The 21826-nt window shown below is 38.4% G+C and overlaps 1 long non-coding RNA gene, 1 other non-coding gene and 1 pseudogene across 3 annotated transcripts; 2 read left to right on the top strand and 1 right to left on the bottom strand.

The window, feature by feature from the left end:
* The window catches only part of LOC104772474 (uncharacterized), a 44377-nt pseudogene extending 23165 nt beyond the window's left edge, over positions 1 to 21212 (bottom strand).
* On the top strand, positions 175 to 1767 carry LOC104770633 (uncharacterized). 2 transcript variants are annotated; one of them, XR_015592609.1, is made up of 5 exons: positions 175 to 793; positions 1038 to 1134; positions 1243 to 1308; positions 1483 to 1536; positions 1616 to 1767. It is a non-coding gene; the product is annotated as an uncharacterized LOC104770633 (long non-coding RNA). The 2 variants fall into 2 exon arrangements; XR_015592608.1 differs by having other exon boundaries at positions 175 to 1134.
* Positions 17601 to 17707, top strand: LOC147918776 (small nucleolar RNA R71). Its single transcript, XR_015594315.1, has one exon. It is a non-coding gene; the product is annotated as a small nucleolar RNA R71 (small nucleolar RNA).
* Positions 21213 to 21826: the final 614 nt, after the last annotated feature.

Raw genomic sequence — 21826 nt, 5'->3', positions numbered from 1 at the left:
ATAGTACCCTGAGTCATTTGATCGGGGTAACACTACAAAAAAAACCTACATTAATAGCACATGAAAATAGCTCGATTTACTCAATTGCTATTGAAGATAAGTTTGTAATTTTAGACGTGATATGATAGCATTTAATAAATGCTAAGCCAAAAAATCTCTAAGCGGGAATCTAAAATCCCATAGTCCGCCAACACTTAGCCAAATAATTCAGAAAAACGCCTTTTCCTCTTTCTCTAGTCTCTACATCTATTTCTCAATACTTTTTTCACGCTCTCTCCTTCAACCCTAATCCCCTTTCTCTATCTCCATAACTCAAACCCATAGGCAATAAAAAAAAAAAATCAGATCTGATCTTCCTATTGTCTACGTCGATGACCAGCCCAGAATCAAACCCAGATCTTCTTCAACCTCTTCTCATCGTCTTCTATTTCTTTTCTCCTCCTTCTCGGCTCATAACCTTCAACCACATCACCATTAAACACTATAATTATTTTTCCTTCACCTGTACTCAGAAATTTCTCCGATTTGGTATTATTTGAACTCAAATCTCCTTCATCCTGAGTTGAGTCTGAGTTTACTCGCCGTCCGAGCTATTGCAAAGAGGACTCATGTTACTTATATGCAATTTCGAACCAGAATCGATTTCAATTACAAATTAATATTGTGTTTGTTATTTTAAATCTTCAGATCTGATTTTGTATCCCACGATATAGCGATTATGAAGCCAGAGAGAGAGACGAAGAGAGGAGTCTGGGTTCGATAAAATTGGCGGAGGGAGAAAGAAAGAGTCTTGGTTCTTACTCTTATCTTAGTTAACATCTTATTGTTGACATATTTATTTTATGTCAACTAGAACATGATCTGACTTGTTACAACATATATAAGTGTTATCCATTGGATTGAATTCTGCAATATTTAGGTTTGCAAAGATAAATTTCTTAGGAAGTTTGAATTTGTTCTCACGGATTAGGATTTAGGACAAGTTTTTGGTTTCTAAACAACATTGTGTATTGTTCTTTCTTGTTGTGGTGTGTAAGGAGCAAAGGATAGTGAAAGCAGAAGAGTGGGATTCGTTAATGGAGATCCTTCTTAAGCCATTGTCTGCTGCTTTCAGAGTTATTTCCAATTGCTTATGTATGCTTTGTTTATCTACATCCTTGAACCGTTTAACAGTTTCATTCATGGTTTAAGTTTTTGACTTTTTAATTTGGTTGGATCTCTGTTTATTATGTGATTCTTTAGTGGTAAATTTGCGATGATCTTCGACTCAAGTTGGAGAATGATTTCATGAAATCTCTTCAGGATGAGGTAAATAATACATTGACTCTTGCTTTTGTTTTTGTATCATTTTGTACAATTCTCAAATGTTGAATTCTTTGCCTTCTACCTAGGCTATAGAGAGTGGTGAACTGGCTATCAAGCCTTTGCCTTGGTACCCTAATAATCTTGCTTGTCATTCTAACTTTTTATGTATTATTTCAGCTGCTTGAAATATATCATGAATCATCAGAATCAGGATCTCTACCTAATGGAATGGTTTGTTAAACTCTATCATCTTCCATTCATTTTGGTTGATAGATAATTTGTTTGTTTCTAATTGCTTTGGTTGATTCAGGTGGTGGTGAATGAACTGCAACAACAACGATACTTTGTCCAAAGAAGCATCTGAGGTTAATCATCATCTGAGTTACATGTATATGTTCTAGAACTTAGAAGTTTGTCTCTATTTTTTGGTGATGTTAGTTTATTTTAATTAAGATTTTTATGTAAGACTTTATATTATGTAAGACTTCATTTTGTTAATGTAATAATAATTTTATGTATGTTGGTGATTTTATGAAATAAAAATATTATATATATATATATATATATATATATCTAATTAAATAAATTCTGCAAAATAGGATTCAAATATACAAATTATAAAATTTATATACCAAAAAAATAACACTAATTTTGTGTTACCATAAAATGTATTATAGCAGTAATCGAATGCTATAATATGAAAATGCTATCGTATGTAGGTATTTATTATAGCATGTCAAAAACGCTATTGTATGTGGGGGGTCTACCGTGGCTGCCGATGTCACAGCATTTACGATAACGCTATGTAATATCTATGATAGCAGTTTTCTCACGCTAACAATGTCAATATTTGTTGTAGTGTAAAAAGGATTTTAGCAGAGGAGAAAAGAATGGTTTTTAATTTTTTAGTTTGTATTATTGTTATTAATCCAAACAGACAAATATCGTTGATGAAACTTTTCATGATTCCCATGGCTTTGCTCGAGATCCCGATGTCTGGGTGGACTTGTTTCAGCACCTTGGAGATGTAGATCGTGTATGTCTCCACGTTCTTCTTCGATCTCTTCCTCATTTTCTTGTCTCCGTCGACGGCTGGCTCCTTGGGGAGTTTCTTGAGGGCTTTTGGTTTCTTCTCTGCCGCCGCGGCGGTTTGGGTCGCCGGAGTTTTCTCCGCCGGTTTTCTTCTCTGCAGATGTGTCATGTTTATGAATGCCTATGCACTCGACATACCTGCATGATGGAAATCTTATAGATTTACGATCCTAATTCGTAGGTCTAATTTTAAAGAAGCCCTTGACTAACAACGATACCTTAATTTATTACAGCCAATTTTGTTTTACATATGTTTTCTTTAATCATATATTCATATATATTACAACCAGTGAACTATTAAATCGATATTTTAAGATCCTTAAGATCATTGTGATAGGTGGGAATCCAAGATTCAACGATCTTAACTTCTTTCTTAGTGTAATAATTGCAAAACATTTTGTACTCAATTACATATAAAATTTTTTAAAAAATTATTTTTATGTAAATTTAGTATAGTCCCAGTTAGGGGTGTCAAACGGGCATGCCCGCACCCGAACGGGCCGACCGTGACGGTCCTGTATTTTCAGTGATCCACTGCGGGCATGTCCGCCACGGGCGGCGGGTGAAATATCAATGCCCATGCCCGCTCCGCATATCTTTGCGGACTAACGGGCATGCCCGCGGGCATCTCTTCTTCTCAAGAACATCACCGATGGCGTCAAAACAATACGGAGCAGAGAGGTTTTGGTTGGTGAGTGGAGACTGGGGAGAGAGAATGGTGTAGTTACGATACCTCTCACAATGATGTCAAGAACAGTGGCCAAAACGATGCAAGCTTCCACATCCATACATCGAAGATACCCTGTAAGTGACTCATGAGAGCGAGCCATAGATAATAAATTTAGACAGAAATTTGAGTAGAGCTCAAATCTAATTACCAAACTTGTAAAAGAAAAAAAAATCACCTTTGATTCGCAGCAGCAATTGGTCGGTGTTTCAAAGGCTAGCAAAAAAATTGCTTCAGCAGCAGCAAAAGAATTGCTTCAGTAAGCAGCAAAATCGGTGTCTCAAAGGCTAGCAAAATCGATTGCCAATCGGTGTCTCAAAGGCCAACAAAAGAATTGCTTCATCAGCAGCAAAAGAATTGCTTCAGTAAGCAAAAGAATCTCCTCTGTTCTCCTTGAATTTCCTCCTCTCTCAAAGGCGAACTCTGCGATGTTGGCAATTTCGCGGACCACCCACATGACTGCGGGCGTGAGCGGACAAAATCCATTTGACCCGCAAACCAAACGGGCTATGCCCGCGAGACCCGCCGATTTTTGGGCATGAAATTAAGGGCCCATGCCCGACCCGCTACTATACCTAACGGGCCATGCCCGCAGGCCTAAGGCCCAATTGACACCCCTAGTCCCAGTACAAATGCACTTGTTGCACATACCTATTGCCGGCCCTGTTTCTTACGTTGCTCCACGAGCCAATCCGGGTCTTCCTTGCGCTTCAAGTCAATATCCATACAATGAGACCCTAATCAATGTTTGTTTATTATAGGACAAATATATATAGAACATTAGTGAGAGAGTTCATGTACCCCTTGGATTAACGCTTAGTTATCTAATAATTTACCGTCTTTTGTCGTTGATAAGCTCAAATTAATTCCTAGAGCTACTCTCTCAAACAAGAGATCACTGCAGTACTTAGGAGTCGAATCCACAGAGATTCAAGATCAAACACAATGGATTATAGAGTTTTGTTATTACACTAAACAAGTTAATTTAAATAAAGAAAAACAGGCAAAATAGTAAATAAAAGTTGTTGTAAATTCAATGGATCAAAAATGTAGGCCTAGGGAATTTCTCAGAAAATTATGAAATATTAAATCAATAAAATAATTAAGATTCAAGCAATAAAAATCAGATCTAGAGCTCTAAACTTTTGGTAAAATAAATCAGTTCTCACTGCAAGTATTATCTAAATTTAAAACCAGAAAATCCAAATCTTTTTGTAAAATTCTAAGTTAAAAATCAGCTTTAAGAACAGGTTTAGATAAGTTCACAAAATCACTAATTCAAATCTCTTTGCAAAAAGTAATTTTGTTCATCAATGGTTTAATCAGGAAAACAATTATATTCTCATATCAATTTATTTTCCTAAGATAAAAATTCTAGGTGATCAATCAAGAATTATTGTGAAGAACAACCAAAGATGAAGATCATAAAAGAATAAGAACCCTAAAAATCTCAGATCTAATAAATCATAAAAACCCTATGAAAAACCCTAAACCTAACAAGCAAATTACTCAGACATGTTTAATGAAGAACAAATCATAATTCTGAATAACATGCAATTGAAATTAAAAGAGTAAAGGGAGTTCAAGAAATTATTCTCTACAAAGCATTTCAGATTCTCTCTCTCTCCAAAGCTCTCAAGGTTGCTAGAAAACAATAATTGCTAGAAAACAACTTAAGGGTTTGTAAAAACCTAAAAATACTATATATATACATCCTAAAACACGTCCAAGGGCTTATGTTGCAATTAGAGAAGACTTTGGGCAAATTTGTAAAACTTCTAATTCTTGTTCTCTCGTCGGGTAAACAGGAGTGTCGATTGATGCCCATTTAAGTGGTGTCGATCGATGCCATGACTCTGATCCGACTCCAACTTGATTTCCTTCGGTAAAATGCTCCAAATTGTTCCATATTGCTCCATCCGTGCCAAATTCTTAGATAACCTGTAAAGACTCAAAAACAACCTAGAAACAAATCAAAAGACTCAAAAAGCACACTTATATCATGGTTAAAAACCGTAAAAACCATGATATATCAACTCCCCCAGACTTAGCCTTTGCTTGCCCTCAAGCAAAACAGAAACTTAGACCTATGAAAGAGGTTTGAAAACATAGAATTCACTCAACTGCTGGTAACTGATCTTCGCACTCTTCATCGCCTTGACTCTCAAGAACTTACTTTATATACTTTGTCAATTGAAAAGCATCAACATTCCTTACTCAAATCCCACAATTCTTTGGAATCTCTAGTCTCACCATTGTCATCTCATTACATAAATTATAGCAAGTACATGTGAGTTCTTACCTTGGTGTATCAAACAGTGGCATATGGACTCTCTTCAGGCCAAAACATTCTTCTTACATCTCCATTCCTCTCCCTTTTCTCACTTCCAATTTTTTCTTTTCTTATTTTTTTTTTCTAATCAAAGGTTTAAGCGAATACTGGGGTCATCGGTAATTTACCTACCCCTCGCTTCCAAGCTTTGTGTGATCATTTGACTCAAGAGTAGAATAATGAGGTCACTGGTAATTTACCTACCTCTCTAAACTGATCAAAATCATCTCATCTTTTATTCTCTCTTTTTTTTTTTCTGATTTTTCTTTTTTTTTCTAAGCACTGAAGGGAAGAGAGGGAAGACATACTTTGAAAAATTGCACTGTCTTGTATGACCTGAAGAAGAAGTCTAGTCCACTGATTTCTACCTCCAAAGTAAGAGATTAAGTCCGGTGAAAATCCTGATAAAATTTGAGACAGCGTTGGTTGAACTAGATATCCTTTGAATAAGAGCTTTCAGGATTGTTGATACAGCTCATAGTCTTTTCCACACTTCAGTTCTGAGGTCAAGCTTAGTCAAGAATCATTAGAGTGTTAGCCAAAGAACAAGAACCATTAGTTAGAGATCATAATTCAACAGAATTTTTTTTTTTTTTTTGAAAAATTTGACTCAATAAAAACAAAAATACGGTTTTGACACAATAAAACAAAAAACAAATTAGTAGTTAGTACTAACCTCCCCCAGACTTAAACAATACTGTCCCCAGTGTTACCAAGTAAGGGAAAAGTTAATAAACAAAAATGTGTTGAAAAATTGAATGAAAAATTGAACAGATTCTCGGGTTACCCATCGGTATCGACCGATACCATTCAAGGCGGCATCGATCGACACCCTCGGCGAATGGTGAATTCTTGGCCGAATCTCCTTGTTAGTTGCAGTTAGTTGTGTTCATGTGTTGTTGGATCAATCCTTTGATGTTAATTCTGTTAAGAAGCACTCAAACACAAACACAGGTTAAAAGCAACATGATAGATAGATAGTTCATAAGTTCAAACAAATTTCAAACACAAACTGACTCAAAGTAAGAATAAAAATGACTCAATCCTAAGAAGGGAAAAAGATAAAGAAAAACCATGATCAGAAGCTAAAACTCAGCAGAAACATCATCATCATCCTCATCATCAGAGACGGGATCAGCAGATGGTGAAGATGGCGAAGGGGACCTGTGCCTAGTACGCTTGGTAGGACGAATGCAGCCACACTGAGAAAGTCGAGCCATGCCATTCCAGATGGCACGCAAAGCAGAAACCACATAGGTCTGATGAGCTCCCTGGTCCATAGTGGCAGGATCCTGCGGTGGCTCTGGAAACTCAAATGCCGCAGTCCCAGAAGAAGAACCAGTCTCAAAACCCCCAGCAGGGTTAGTAGCAGGTGCAGCATCAGTAGCAGTCCGCGGAGTGCGATGGCAACGAGAAGGAGGAAAAGCAATGTAGTCATCAACAGAAGGGCGAAAACGTAACTGCTCTATATCATTACCAATGGTGGTAAGATCAGGTCGCGGAAGACGAACAAAAAGGTCTCATTTGTCATCAACAAACCTCCACAACAAACCCGGTTTCAACCAATGTGTACTCTTCAGATACTTCTCATCAATGAGAACTCTCCTAGTAACAACGCTGTAACCATCCAAGGGGACTCTCCTGAACTGAAGAATAGCAGTGATAAGGCTCCCTACACCCTCTGTCTTAGCGCCAGTACCCAGGAATGGCTTAGTCTGCAAATCAACCAGGTGGCGAGCGAAAATAGCTCCAAAGTTGAGGAGCATAGGGTCACGACGCTCATCAACAGACATAGAAGGAATCATGTTGCCAACACCACAACTCAAAAAGTAGAGCTCTACAGCTCTCATCTTGTTAGGCTCCATCTTACACTGAAAAGTGGTAGCAACAGCTCTAAGGACATATCTGAGTACAGGATGGTGGACCTCTGATTGAAGCATCTTCTTGGAATTATACACACCAAGTCCTATGTAAGACCACAAAGGAGAGAGATCCTCATAATGCTTGGACAAAGCAACTTTCTGATAATAACGGACCTAACAAAATACATCACAAATATGAGCAAAAGTGATACTATAAGGCATTCCGTTAATGAAGAAATGCAATTCACCGTCTCTTGCCATTGGTGCCTGCTCATTCTGATAAGTGATCCTAACATATGCCATGAATTGTCGCACTAAATCCGGATACAAATCATATTTCCTAGTACAGATAGTTCCTAAATCCATTCTATCAAGCAAAGCCAAGACCTCATCATGAATTCCCAACCTATGAAGAATAACATGATCAACAAACCTTGTAGGCTCAATCTCAACTCCCAGCCATGCATAGTAGAGCATTGTCTCATAATCTCCCAAAACACCCACTGGCCTATTGATGAATTCAGGCTTGCTAAGCTCAGGAAAGTTGTTTTTGGGCCATTCTCTCTCAGTTGGAATTGGTTGACCTTCCTCCTTTGGCCATGGAAATCTCGAGTGAATGGGAGATGGAAGAGAGAGGTCACGTAAGGTGGTGGGGGCTGTCGTCGGACGTTGCGGAGGCAGAGGAGCATTCGCCGGAGCTGACGGAGGCGGACGGCGGCTGGTCTGGCGAGGTGGGCGAGTTGAAGAGGAAGCTTCGCCGTCGTTGGTTCGAGCCTTCTTGTTGGATACCATCACTCCAAAACACGAAATTGACACTAGATCCAGGTAGAGGAGAGAAAATCGAGTGGATTAGAGCTTTGAATCACTCAAAACGGAGCTGTATTGAGAGAGTTATGGTGTCTTGAAGAATCTCATCTGGTTTGAGAAATAAAGAAGAAGATGGACGGCTCGAGGGTTTAAGTCGGGAGTGCCTCGGTTATAACGGTGCCGACCGATGTCCTTTAAGTGGTATCGATCGATGCTGCTTTTATTCGGTCCGGCCCAACTTCATTCAAAGCCTAGTAAGCTTAAAACCCAACAAAATCAAACCCGATTGGCCCGTTTTCTCGTCTCTGGTCCATACTAGTGTCGACCGATGCCCATTTAAATGGTATCGGTCGATGCTAGCTCTGATCAATGATAATCGAAACTTTTCCCATCAGATTTTTTTTTTTTTTTTTTTTTGAAACAATGAAAACTCAAAACCAAAAATTAATAAGTTAGTTATCCTAAAAGCAAAAATTCAAAAATAATTAACTTCTACCAGTGGGTTGCCTCCCACTCAGCGCTTGTTTTAAGTCATTAGGGCATGTTTATAGGGGGATCAGGTGAGGGTGATCTTAGGGGAGAAATATTGTAAAAATATTATAAGATCAGGTCTTAAGAACTTTTGTTAAGAAGTTAGTTATTGGGAGAACAGGTATAAGATCTTAAGATTTAATAATATAATATTATTATAGAAATTTAAAAATGTTTAATAAGTACAAAGATTAATGTTTAAAACTATTTAATAATATAATGTTTATTAATATTCTTATTAAACATATTACAATTATAAAAATTTATAAAATAACATTTTAATTGCAAACTTATTAAACTTTTATTAAATTAAAAAAAAAAAAAACATATGACTTAATTATTTAAAGAAGACAAACATTTTATTTAATTAATACAAATGACCAAATTTATTCCAAATATTCTCAATCAAATCCTCCTTTAATTTGCGATGTGCTTGTTTATCACGAACTAATATATGGCCATCACCTAAACCTTCAAGATTTGAAGACATAGTTACTGAAAAGGTAAGATCCGGAGTAGTTCCAGTTCCATCTTCTTGTTGGAATTCTTGTTCGTCATAGAGTGTGTATGAATCTCGTTCATCTTCGACAATCATATTATGCAGTATGAGACATGCTCTCATTATATATGCAATTTTACCCTTTGACCATAAAAGAGTTGGATTTTTAATCATGGCGAATCTAGATTGCAAGACTCCAAATGTACGCTCAACATCTTTTCGTGCACCTTCTTGTTTTTGTGCAAATAAACGATGTTTCGGATGTTGTGGTTGTGGGATGGATTTAACAAATGTCGCCCACTCCGGGTAAATACCATCCATCAGATAGTAAGCCAAATTATACTCATTTCCGTTGACATAGTACGTAACCTCGGGAGCTCGTTTGTAAATAATGTCATTAAATACTGGTGATTGATCAAGAACATTTAAATCGTTACAAGTACCTGGAGCTCCAAAAAATGCGTGCCATATCCAGAGATCTTGTGAAGCTACTGCCTCCAAAACAATTGTTGGCTTATCGGTGCCTCTTGAATACATTCCTTTCCAAGCGGTTGGGCAATTTTTCCACTGCCAGTGCATACAGTCAATGCTTCCAACCATCCCGGGAAAACCCCTCTGTTCTCCATAAAATAATAGCCTTTGAAGATCCTCTGGTGTTGGTCGGCGTAGGTATTCAGTGCCAAACAAGTCAACTATCCCGACGACAAAATGTTCCAAACATTTACGAGCAGTACAAGCAGCAAGACGTATGTATTCGTCAACCGAGTCCGTCGCAGTCCCATATGCTAAAAGTCGAATTGCTGCAGTACATTGTTGTAGGGGTGATAGACCATTCTGGAAGGTTGCATCCTTTTTTGGCTTAAAATATGGAACTTCTTCACTGAGACGATTCACAATACGCAAGAACAACGGCTTGTTCATTCGAAACCGTCGCCGGAAGTGGTGAGCATTGTAAGTCGGATTATCAGAAAAATAATCGTTCCACAAACGTTCATGCCCTTCTTCTCGTTTTCTATCAATATATTCACGTGGTTTCCTTTCCACTGGAATTTCCTCTTCAACAGCTTCAAATTGGTTATTAAATTGCTCTTGAAAGTATTGGTTGAAACTATCATTATTTGGGTCATAATGGTAGTGAAAATTGTTGGAAGAAGATGCCATAGGAATGAAGAAAATAAAGAAATATTTGTTTTGGGTGAGAAGAAAATGATAGTTCTTTAAGAAAAGAAATATTTGAGTTTGGCCAAGGATGAAATGTTTGTGTTTGATGAAAGAAAGGAAGATTTGAGTTTGGTGAGAGAGGGAGAAATTTGTGTTTGTTGAGAGAAATGTTTGTTTGGAAACGTTTGTTGAGAGAAGTGTTTGTTGAGAGAAGATTTGAGTTCGGAAACGTTGTGCTCTTCTCATATATATAGAGTGATCAGGGAGAAATATTGATAGAGTTAAACATCACGGGTTCACCAAAGTAAACATATCAACCTAGCCTAAACAAAATTCCAAACAAAACATGACTCAGTTCACTTTGTGACAAAACATCAAGGGTTCACAAGAGAGTACATCACGGGTTTTACAAGAAGAAACATGACTCGGTTCACTTTGTGACAAAACATCAAGGGTTCACAAGAGAGTACATCACGGGTTCTTGAGCTGGTTCACTTTGTCCGTTAGCTGGATCACTCGGTCCTTGAGCTGGATCACGTGATCTTTGAGCTGTATCACAAGTACCTTGAGCTGGATCATTTGGTCGTTCAGCTGGATCACTTGGTCCTTCAGTTGGATCACTTCGTCCTTGGGTTGAGCATCACGGTTCGATGGTTGCGGTTGTGGTTCAGCTACACGGTTCGATGGTTGCGGTTCATAGTAAGCGGTCTCACCCTCATCTTCTGTATCGGAACTATAGTTTAAGGGGCTGTTTATGCCCTCGTCATAGTCAGAGAACATGTCTTCCTCAACCTGAACCCAAAACATATAAATTCGAGATGAGATTAGAAACCAAAATAAACGAAAACATTCGCCATTCATTAGAATAAAACATCAAATAAAACATACATAAGCAAATATAAACATAAACATAAGCCGATTCATTAAAACCATCAAATAAAACATACATAAGCCGATTCATTAAAAACATCAAAGAAAACTAAACTTAAAAGCTTGTTCATAAACATAAACAAGCATAAACCCTAAAGCTAAAACAATTCAGCCATTAGTTTCTTCTTTAGAGCTTTTTCATCTTCATCTAGCGTTTCTTTCTTGGCAATGAGAGTGTCCAAAATGGACATCTTTTGAAGTACTTTCATGGACTCTAAGTCCTTCTTTTTGATCTCCCACATTTGACTAAACTCTGTCGTTGGTGCAGCCTTCTCTTTACCCTTATTCCTTGATTTTTTCATTGCCTTTATTCCAGCAGGCCTGCTCTCGAGCTCACCCACAACAGACCCTACAGATGGTGCAGCCTCATCCGCTTTTCTTTTCGAAGAGGTGGTTGTCTTTGGAGTGGGGTTCATAGGCTCTAAGTTATTCCATTTCTGTTCATAGCGAAGCACATTCCAAGCATACTCCAAACCAAACTTCTTCTTGTACAGCTTCGTGTATAGTTGGTGAGCATTAGGCAGAATATACAACACACGAAAGACATAAAATCTAAACCCTAAATCGAAACCCTCAATCGAAACCCTCAATTGAAACCCTAAAATCGAAACCCTAAATAAAAACCATAAATCGCGTAAATATAAATCGAAACCCTCAATCGAAACCCTCAATCGAAACCCTCAATCGCAACCCTCAATCGAAACCCTAAATCGAAACCCTATATAAAAACCCTAAATCGAAACCCTAAATCAAACCCTAAATCGACACCAAATTAAGAGATGAAATTAGGTTTAAATCGACGGAGCTTACCTTCTATATAAAGCCGCAGGAGACGGAGGAGATAGAGGAGACGGAGAAGACAAGGAGGCGAAGAGATCGGTTGACTTGGCGAGACAACAGAGACAGTGGAGACGACGAGATCGGTGGACCCGAGGATACGAGGAGAAGAAGAGACGAAAAGATCGGTGTAATTGGTGTTTTAATGGCCGGAACACACCGGAATCGGAGAAGAAGAGATCAGTCGGCGTTTCGCCTTTCGGGAGAGAAGAAGAAGAAAACACGAGTTCCAGATAGAAAAAAATGAAAATGAAACGAAGTAAAAAAAATGATTTCGGAATAAAATTTTCGACCAATCACAGCGAGCCACATACCCGAGGATCAGGCCCAAGAACTAATCCGAAATAAGATCGAAAGGCCTGATCTAAAGGCCACTGTTCATTAAATTTTATTTTTTTAAGGCCTAAGATCAGGCCATCAGTTATGCCAATAAACATGGCCTTAGCTTGACTTGGCAGCGGATTAGGCAGAGGGTGCATCATCCAATCGCACAATGTGTCCGTCTGGTATCTCAGCTTTTGCCCAATAGTGTTTCACCCTTTGGCCATTAACAGTAAATTTCTCTCCTTTGGAGTTCAACAGCACAATAGCTCCATATGGTCTAACCTCTTGAACAGTAAAAGGACCAGACCAGCGAGAACGCAGCTTGCCAGGAAACAGCTTCAAGCGAGAGTTGTAAAGGAGTACCTGGTCATTAGGCTCAAATTGTCTGGAGATGATCTTCTTATCATGATAAGCCTTGGTCCTCTCCTTTTACAGCTTGGAATTCTCAAATGCATAAAATCTCAGCTCATTCAACTCATTCAACTGCACTAACCTTCTCTCTGAAGCTGTCTTGGCATCAAAATTCATCAACTTAACTGTCCAGGCTGCTTTGTGCTCTAACTCCACTGATATATGACATGCTTTCCCATAAAGCAAATGGAAAGGAGTGGTGCCAAGTGGTGTTTTATAAGCAGTTCTATATGCCCAAAGTGCATCATCAAGCTTCATAGCCCAATCCTTCCTTGTAACACCCACTGTTTTCTCTAGAATTTCTTTAATCTGTCTGTTGGAAACTTCAACTTGTCCACTAGTTTGCGGATGGTATGGACTAGCTACTCTATGTTGAACACCATACTTTTTCAGCAGCTTGTCAAACACTTTATTGATAAAGTGCTTACCTCCATCACTGATGACAATTCTAGGAACTCCAAACCGCAGGAAGATAATGGTCTTAAACAGCTTAAGAACCACAGCAGAATCATTCATTGGACTTGCAATTGCTTCAACCCATTTGGAGACATAATCAACAGCCACTAAGATGTATTGATTCTTGTAAGAGGAAGGGAATGGTCCCATAAAGTCAATGCCCCAACAATCAAAAACTTCAACCTCAAGGATAAAGTTTTGTGGCATCTCATGCCTATTACTAATATGAACTTTGCGTTGACAAGCATCACATCTAGAGACAAACTAATATGAACTTTGCGTTGACAAGCATCACATCTAGAGACAAACTCATTAGCATCCTTGAACATTGTTGGCCACCAAAATCCAGCTAGTAGAACCTTAGAAACTGTCTTGAAAGTAGCAAAGTGTCCAGCATAATCCGATCCATGGCAGTGAAATAGAACATCAGGAACCTCTGTCTCAGCTAGACATCTTCTATAAACACCATCACTGCAATGCTTATACAAATAAGGCTCATCCCAATAATATCTCCTTAGCTCTCTCAAGAACCTTTTCTTATGATAGCCTGTAAATTTGTCTGGTTCTACCTCTGCAGCAAGATAATTGGCAATATCAGCATACCAGTTGATTGGAGCTAGCCACAGCAGCTAAATCCCCATCATCCGACCAATCTGTTTTGGGAAACAAAGGGTGTCGATCGATGCCAGTATGGTGTCGATCGACACCACATGCATCCGAAGACAAATTCTTCAAATCATCAGTCCGAAACCCAGTATCCACAAAATAAACATGCTCTTCAGGTAGACAATCACGAATTAGGACATCATCATCAATCCTAATCCTGGACAAGTGATCAGCAACACCATTCTCTATCCCCTTCTTATCCCTCACTTCAATGTCAAACTCTTGTAGAAGAAGAATCCATCTCAAAAGTCTAGGCTTAGCATCCTTCTTCTACATCAAGTACCTTAATGCAGCATGATCAATATGAACAATGACTTTTAAACCAACCAGATAAGACCTAAACTTCTCAAAAGCAAACACCACAGCCAACAACTCTTTTTCTGTTGTTGCATAATTTCTTTGTGCCTCATCAAGTGTCCTGCTTGCATAATAGATTGCATAAAGCTTCTTATCTTTTCTTTGTCCCAGCACTGCTCGCACTGTAAAGTCACTAGCATCACAAATTACTTCAAATGGAAGATCCCAATCTGGTGGCTGAACAATAGGTGCACTCACAAGCTCCTGCTTAACCTCTCAAAGGCTATGCGACATTCTTCAGTGAATTCAAACTTGACATCTTTGCACAACAAAGCAGAAAGTCGTCTTGCTATCTTGCTGAAATCTTTGATAAAACGCCTATAGAACCCTGCATGTCCAAGAAAACTCCTCACTGCCTTCACATTTTCTGGTAGTTGAAGACCTGTCATCACCTCTATCTTAGCGCGGTCAACTTCTATTCTAGCTTCTGAAACCCTGTGGCTAAGCACTATGCCATCTCTAACCATAAAATAACATTTTTCCCAGTCAAGCACCAGATGCTTCTCTTCACACCTTGCTAGCACCTTACAGAGATTATCCAAACAGCTTTTGAATGATGATCCATAAACTGAAAAATCATCCATGAACACTTCCATATAATCTTCAATCATATCAGTGAAGATAGACATCATGCATCTCTGAAATGTTGCAGGAGCATTACAGAGACCAAAAGGCATTCTGCGATAAGCGAAGGTACCATAGGGACAAGTGAAGGTGGTCTTCTCTTGGTCATCGGGATGAATGGGAATTTGAAAGAAACCTGAGTAACCATCCAAAAAACAGTAGTATGGATGATTAGCTAACCTCTCCAGCATCTGGTCAATGAAAGGAAGTGGGAAGTGATCTTTCCTTGTTGTAGCATTCAGCTTCATGTAGTCTATGCACATCCGATGACCAGTAATTGTCCTTGTAGGGATCAGCTCATTCTTGTCATTCTTCACCACTATGACTCCACCCTTCTTAGGAACAACATGTACCGGACTAACCCAATTACTGTCAGATATCGGATAGATGATCCCAGCATTCAGCAGCTTCATGATCTCCTTCTTGACAACATCTTGCAAATTCAGATTCAGCCTCCTCTGATGTTCAATAGATGTCTTAGCTCCTTCCTCAAGATGAATCCTATGCATACACAAGTCTGGAGAGATTCCTGCAATATCATCAAGAGAATAGCCAAGAGCATTGCGAAACATGCGCAGCTTGCTTAGCAATAAAGTGAGTTCTGCATTGTTTAAGGAAGCACTAATAATAACAGGATAAGAAGAGTTCTCACCTAGAAATGCATACCTTAAACATGCAGGAAGTGGCTTGAGATCAAGCTTTGGAGCTTTTTCAAGACTCCAATCAGAAACCTTTGCAGCTTGTGAAGAAGTACTAACCAATTCCTCTTGTGCAACCAGCTTCTTCACTTGTTCATTAGCATCAAGCAGTTTGACATACCCAGCAGCAATGTCATCTAGATGCTCAGCTTCTTCAGCAGAAGCAACCAATGCTCTCTGTAATGGATCCTCAGGATGCAACTCCTAGAATATCTCTTCAGTCAGATTAGACAATGTGTCTACATAGAATGTCTGGCCATCAATGGTTGGCCTCTTAACCAGCTTCTCCATGTCAAAGCGCATTTGTAGATCACCAATATTGAGACCAATCTGACCCTTCTTGACATCAATTATAGCTCCAGCAGTGGCTAAAAACGATCTTCCCAGAATAAGAGGGTCCTTGGGTTCCTCCTCATACTTTAACACCACAAAATCAGTAGGTATCAAGCATTCACCAATCTTAATTGGAACATCTTCAAGAACACCATCTAGAATACGAACAGACCGGTCAGCAAGGATGAGAGTGAGCTTAGTAGGCTGGAAGTCTATCATTCCCAGGCTGAGTGCTACTGATCTTGGCATTAGGTTGACACTAGAACCAAGATCACACAAAGATCTAGCAAATCTGTCAGTGAAGATAGTACAATCAATAACAAAGCTCCCTGGATCAGGAAGTTTTTATGGGATCTTGTTCTGAATGATGGCACTGACTTGGGCTGATATCATCATAACTCCTTGCTCAGCATTAAAATCCTTGGTTACCATCCTCTTGACATATCTCCTAAGCATTGGAGAAGTCTTAACAGCATCAACCAAAGGCAATTCAATAATAAGCTTATCCATCATGGCTTTGCATTTAGCATCATCTAGCTCTTGTTTAGACTTCCTTGGATTCTTGGGGAATGGAACCTTAGGTGTGTAGACTCTTTCTGTAACTGGAGTAGGAGATTTCGCGAGTTCACGTTCGGTCCGTGAAGAGTGTCGATCGATGCCACCTTGTTGGTATCGATCGACACCATCGTTTTGTGTTTTGCTCATGACTTCGGGTGACTTTGGTGTCGACCGATGCTCCTGTGTATCGGTCGATACTGGCTCAACATAAACATCTTCTTCGTCTTCTATATCAATCAGCTCCTGTAGATCATCAGTTTGATTCTTCCGGGGTATAGAATGGAGTTGTTTGCCACTTCTCAATGTGACTGCATTGCAAGAATGTTTAGGATTTGATTCAGTTCTTGAAGGGAGATAACCTTCTTGCCTTTTCACAGACCCAACAGTCTGCGCAACCTGATTCTCCAGCTTCTTGACATGAATGTTCAAAGCTTCAAACTTGCCATTAAGCTCTGAGTAGACATTATCCAGCTTCCCATTAAAAGTTACTGTCAATTGTTCCTGACCTTGCAAAAGCTGCTCAAGCATAGCTTCCATCTTACTAGTCTCAGCTGACTTAGGAGGTGGGGACTGATATGAATTGTTGCCATAAGTCCTTGTGTATCCACTGTTTTGTTGCTGCTTCTGAAATTCAGGTTTGGGTGTGAAACTAGAAGAGTTGCCCTCAAAGTTACTGCGCTGGCTGTTTCCACTATAAGGTCTACTACCTTGCTGATTTCCAAACCGCTGTCCCTGATTCCCATAAACATAGTTCACCTCCTCTTCCTCATGATTTCCTTGATCAGGTTCTGGCTCATATGTCTCAACTTCAACAGCAAAGTGAACAGATTTCTTACCCACAAGGAGATTATGCACTTAATCCAGCTTAACATTAACAGAAGCTAACTGGTTTGAATCATATCCTCCATGTAATCTTTTCCTTTCAGCATCTGCTCTCTTAGTACTATTGCTAGCAGCTAAGTTCTCAATCAAACATTCAGCATCTTCTGGAAGTCTTGTCTTGAAATTCCCATGACTTGCAGCATCTAAAGCCAACTGATACTCCCAGTCACATCCTCTGAAGAAGATACTTAGCAATTGAACCTTTGAGAACCCATGGTGTGGACAGTCCCTTTGGTAAGCCTTGAATCTCACCCAAGCTGCTTTGAAAGCTTCATCTGGCCTTTGCTTGAAAGAAGACAGCTTGATTCTCAACTCATCTGACATTGCATCATCATAGAAGTAGTTGAGGAAGGCCACCTTGACATCACGCCAGTTTGTCAATGATCCAGCTGGCAACTGCTTCAACCACTGAGATGCCTCTCCGGCAAGTGAGTAAGGGAAGAGTTTGCAGAAGATATAGTCCTCAGTCATCCCATTAGCCTTTATGCTAGTCACCAGATCCTCAAAATGCTCAATGTGGTCCAAGGGCTTCTCATTGGGCAAAGCAGATAAAGGTCTCTGCCCAACTAGTTGAAAGTACGCAGGTTTCAACTCAAAATCATTCCTCTAGAATGGAGGAGGAACAATAGCGGACCGGTTCTCATACACCAGATCAGCCCGGTTGTAGTCAGCAATGCTCCATATCAGGTCTCGGTTCTGCTCCTGTCTTTGAACCGGGTTTTGGACGTGGTTGGCAGCTCCACGTACGTCTGCTGCAGGTTGGTGTCGATTGACGCCACCTGGTTGGTGTCGATCGACACCAAGGTTTGGCTCATCAACGACACCAGCTTGCGGGTTCACGACAGCCTGCTCGTTGACAACAGGTTCGGCGATCACGTTGCCTTCTGCATCAAGCTTTTGGCCATGCTCATTGCGCAAGTGGCCCTCTTGATCCCTCAAAACACCAGCCTCATCACGCATCAGAATGATTGGATTAACCATCTTCAGAGATTTGGCTGCTTTTATGTTCTCACGCTCAAGTTTTCCCAACTCTTGGTTTGAAAAATTCACAGTAGGACCAGACTTGTTGCTCCTTGTGTGAGGTCTAGGAGGCATGCACCTGAAACACCAAAGAAAAGAAAAACAAAAACGTGTAAGTAGAAAATAAAAAGAAAAGTTTAGACGAAATTAAAAACTCAAATCTAATAGTAGAATCAGAGAGTCCCCGGCAACGGCGCCAAAATTTGATAAGCTCAAATTAATCCCTAGAGCTACTCTCTCAAACAAGAGATCACTGCAGTACTTAGGGGTCGAATCCACAGAGACTCAAGATCAAACACAATGGATTATAGAGTTTTGTTATTACGCTAAACAAGTTAATTTAAATAAAGAAAAACAATGCAAAATAGTTAATAAAAGTTTTTGTAAATTCAATAGATCAAAAAGCTAGGCCTAGGGAATTTCTCAGAAAATTAAGAAATATTAAATCAATAAAATAATTAAGGCTCAAGCAATAAAAATCAGATCTAGAACTCTAAACTTTTGGTAAAATAATCAGTTCTCACTGCAAGTATTATCTAAATTTAAAACCAGAAAATTCAAATCTCTTTGTAAAATTTTAAGTTAAAAATCAGCTTTAAGAATAGGTTTAGATAAATTCACAAAATCACTAATTCAAATCTCTTTGCAAAAAGTAATTTTGTTCATCAATGGTTTAATAAGGAAAACAATTATATTCTCATATCAATTTATTTCCCTAAGATAACAATTCTAGGTGCTCAATCAAGAATTATTGTGAAGAACAACCAAGGATGAAGATCATAAAAGAATAAGAACCCTAAAAATCTCAGATCTAATAAATCATAAAAACCCTATGAAAAACCCTAAACCTAACAAGCAAATTACTCAGACATGTTTAATGAAGAACAAATCATAATTCTGAATAACAAGCAATTGAAATTAAAAGAGTAAAGGGTGTGACAACCCGTCCCGTTGACCCCACTAGCCCACCGCTAGCTTGCCCCCATAGGCCCGAAGCTGGCCCTGCAGGGCATCGATCATAACCCCTCACTGGGCAAATGGAACTATTCATCCAAATCCACAGTAGGTTATTGGTGCGCCAGGCGTTCCTCGAACCCTGGTCCCCACCCTTTAACAACCTTCCCACAGGACAAGCTGTCACCAATTGACCTGCAGATCTAGAGTTCTCGTCCGTTAATTAAGCTTCCGCTCTTTATCATAGGCTCGTGTTGATAGCCTCGCACATGCTGGCAACCGAACACACATTATTGTTGTATTGAGCTGCCCCGGCGTATACGTAACTCAAAAAGCTTTTGAGTTCAAAAGTGTCGTTCAAAGGACTAATGAATCAACATAAAAAATAAAATTAATTAATTATTGAGTTGATAGATTATTACTCATAATTATATACTGTATATCAAATTAGGATAATCTTTTATTTGCGAAGCTTGAAATTCTTGCTGAGGATTGACAGACCGTTGGGTTTGGCAGCAATCCTGTCTATTTCATCCCAAGATTTACGTATCTTGTCATGACATTTCTGACATATAAAATGTAAGTAATGAATATTGTTGACAGCATGATTATTGAAATCTATTAATAGGAATATACGATATATATTGAAATATAAGTAATGCATATTATTGACAGTATAATTATTGAAATATTTTTACTTACTTTGAAGACTTTGGATACCATATAAAAGTAACTGTGTTTTGGACATGTTTCTTCAAAATAGAGAAGAGGGGCTGATGATGCTAAAGCCCCAAGCGCTATGTGTGGGTATTTGAGTTTAAACCAAGCTGCTAACACTTTTAAAATGTAGAAAATCAAACAATTATATAACCAAAGAGGCCTGAAACATTAATTCATTCAAAAAAAAGAAAAAAAGAGGCATGAAACATTAATTAGAGAAAGTTCATATTTTATTCTAAAATTATTAATATTTATGTCAATAACTTTTTAGTAATCGATTATTAAAAGTTATTTTTTGTTTATAATATCTAAAAATAAATATGTATGGAACTATGGAATTCAAATATTTTGATCTATTATGAATCTATAATGTATATTGTATAGTGGTAAACGGTAAACTTACTTCCACCGTAGGATCCACCAATAACTATAATCCGCTAGGGCTTGGGCAATATTTAAGTAGCCTAAGGTTTTGGCGCTCTTTAGGGTTTCTTCCGCTGACCCAAATGGCATTGTTTCGCCATAAAACCTATGCTGCATTCCACATTAAACAAAATTAGGTCTGAAAGGTAATTTTTATATTAGGCTAAGATATATGTAACCAAAAATTTAAAATCAATTTCTCTAATTAATTTCCCTGTGATAGATAATATATATATATATATATATATATATATATATATAACGCTCGTTAAATAAAAGATTGTTTTAGGCTAATTTTACAACGCTTTGCTTTTTTCTGTTTCTTTTCTTGTTCTCAAAAATCTGATATACGAACCTCTATGTAGAGGGTGAGGGCTTTGAAATGAGGAGCGTTATCTTCGATGAAGCCAATACTGCCCAAATCGTAGTCCATTGAAGATTCCGCTCCAAGATAAGCTAGGATAGGTGCATTGCATTTTCCACCTTCCCAATACTTGGAATTGATCGCATATCTTTGACGAAACTTCATGTTACTTCCCGGAGTGTAGGTAAAGTGGTCAAGAGTTTGTTCAAAGAAGAACATTTCGATTCCCAAGTCTGCCAAGTTGTCGTCCAATTTCTCCGTGAGTCCCTCAGATGTGTACTTTAGTCTTTTTGGAAAAGCACTAAGTTTAGAGTATGTAAGGGAGATATTTATGAACATAACCAGAAAGAAGACAGTAGATGGGGGTGAATATACGTTGATGTTATATTTATTATATCTCTAATTTTTGTTGCACGTACACGTTTTGGAATAAATAATAATGATATCACTACTATTTATTTTTATTTTTAACGGCTGTCAGCCATCTAGCTTTCATTACCAAAACTAGGATATGTATATTCTTGTCACTCGTTAACATTTTCGTGTTAATGTTAGATTGGCTTTGTACCGTTAAGATTGTGACTAGTATGTGTAATTAAGTGATTGATTATACATCCATGCATATCAATTGCTGAAACTTCCACTTGAAGTATGTGACGGATGCAGAGAGAATCATGGATCTATTTAATCTAGGTACCATTTACCTTTTGCGAAAGAAAAAAAATAATAAATGAAAATGTTTTTTTTGAGTTGATTAAATAATTCAAATCAAGAATTAAACTACCTAAATTGGAATGCTGAAGGAAAATATGAATTTTATATTATATGCAAATTAACTTGAGAGCATGCTAATTTTAGTTATTGCATCTTCAACTTACTTCATACTTTGACTCATTTATCATTTATTAACCATCTATAGATAATTACTTACTTCATATTCTAATCCATTTATC

Source organism: Camelina sativa, chromosome 20, assembly GCF_030686135.1.
Source record: "Camelina sativa cultivar CO46 ecotype springtype chromosome 20, ASM3068613v1".
Taxonomy (NCBI): domain Eukaryota; kingdom Viridiplantae; phylum Streptophyta; class Magnoliopsida; order Brassicales; family Brassicaceae; genus Camelina; species Camelina sativa.
The sequence above is the reverse complement of the archived record's forward strand: the minus strand, read 5'-3'. Positions and strand labels throughout refer to the sequence as shown.